The sequence below is a fragment of the Limulus polyphemus genome, unplaced genomic scaffold (assembly GCF_000517525.1).
Source record: "Limulus polyphemus unplaced genomic scaffold, Limulus_polyphemus-2.1.2 Scaffold1442, whole genome shotgun sequence".
NCBI lineage: Eukaryota > Metazoa > Arthropoda > Merostomata > Xiphosura > Limulidae > Limulus > Limulus polyphemus.
The window spans coordinates 75950-77819 of record NW_013667052.1 but is presented as its reverse complement, the minus strand read 5'-3'; the positions used below and the strand labels follow the sequence as shown (position 1 = coordinate 77819).

The window sequence follows — 1870 nt, the reverse complement described above, 5'->3', positions numbered from 1 at the left end:
ATCTTAAGATTAGTTGAGAACTAGACAACCTGTGACCCGTTGGGTCACCCACTATTCAGAGATTATGAAAAATTCAAGCTAATTTCAATATTGCATCAAAATGAAGGTTTATTTTGAGATAATTTAATTAAATATTTCAATCCATTCGTGTTATTCATAATTCAAGAAAATATATTTGATTTTCGATCGGGAGTAAAAGGAAAGACCATTTCATTTTTCAAAAAAGTAAAGTAAGAAGTTTCGTAAAAAGCGCGAATCGTAGTGTGAATGATTTTTTTGACTGAGAAAATAAGCAAACAAACAAACAAACAATCTCAGAGTTTTAGTATTATATAGATAGATTCTTCAAGATCTTGTTTTTGTCAACTTACACCTTTTAATGAAGATTGGAACATTGACAGGGAAATAATATAATAGCCAATGCTCAGCAAGAGCTTTTTGTTTATAAAATTTTGTCATTATTCTTGACTTGATTTTTATTTTATTACCTTGTCTCCATAGTTACTGTTTGGAAATAGTCAATAATATTGTAGGTCCATTTTATTGTTGTTCTTTCTATGCACCATTATAACACATTTTCATCTCATCAATTAATTTCTGTTGTGCATATATTGTTGTATAGAAGATATTTTAAAGTGCTTCATCAGATGTAAAACGAAGTTTTATAATAATGGATAGATAAATAGATTCTTCAAGATCTTGTTTTTGTCATCTTACACCTTTTAATGAAGATGGGAACATTGACAGGGAAATAACATAATAGCCAATGCTCGGCGAGAGGTTTTCGTTTATAAAATTTTGTTTTTGTTCTCGACTTGTTTTTTATTTTATTATTTCATCTCCATAGTTACGAAAGGTGACCCGAAAAACGGCGCTAACTCGGTAACCCGTGGCCAGATTTTAACAAAACTTGTTTTATTCTGTTTCTATTCTCATTTCATTACAAATATGGTGGTATTGTACGCCGTTTTTGCTGTATTTAATTACAGACAAGCAAACACACAAACAATCTCAGAGTTTTAGTAGTATATAGATAACACAAGGTCCAAACACACAACCCCAAGCCACATCACTAGCAACTGTTACTATCTAATGTTAACACTTCTATATAAGGAATAGTTAGAATCTAAAAACCACCATTATTAAGTAATTACATTGATAAATATGCAAAAAAAAACATTTTCTAACTTTAGTTAATGTTCTACAGTAACAGTTTTACAAGTTACATGTGCAAGCAATTAATTAATGTAAAATCGTTTACATTAAACAATACTTAATTCACTTTCACATGTACATGAAAGTCATACTTTCATACAATAACGAGGATTTCTAGATAAGCAAGCAGATGTAGCATAGTATTCGACATGAGGTGCAAAAATAGATGTTTAATAATATTTTATCTTTATTCTTGTAAAACAAACAGCCAATCTGAACAGTGAATTTCAAAATTTTTATTTTGAGCTCCAAAAAGTAATATATGTTCTTCAACAATAAAGTTCTTGCTGTATTCCTTATTGATAACATTATACAATATACGAAGTTACCTTAAAAAAAACTATTCTCCTCAAAACCAATTGAACATTCTAAGGTGTTTAATTTTGTTTGTTTCTAGGTTTATGTGGGCTCACAGTTAAAAGCTAAAAAAGAAAATCATTCAACAATTACAGCCAATGTTTTCTTTGCATAATTTCTAAACCACACTTTTAGTGATTTTGTCCAATTTCAAAACAAAAAAAATCCAGACTTAGGCACTCATTCATTAGCCAATTTATCTGTCCATGTTGTAGATGAGGTTTACATTAGATACACAGCAAACTGTGTATCTATTTATATAAAAATATGTTTTGAAGCTAAGAACATAGTATCAACC

The 1870-nt window shown here is 29.3% G+C and overlaps 1 protein-coding gene across 3 annotated transcripts in view; it reads right to left on the bottom strand.

The window, feature by feature from the left end:
* LOC106463588 (POU domain, class 6, transcription factor 1-like) overlaps nt 1-1870 on the bottom strand; it is a 50677-nt gene that overhangs the window by 46365 nt on the left and 2442 nt on the right. The gene's annotated exons all lie outside the window — the stretch shown is intronic.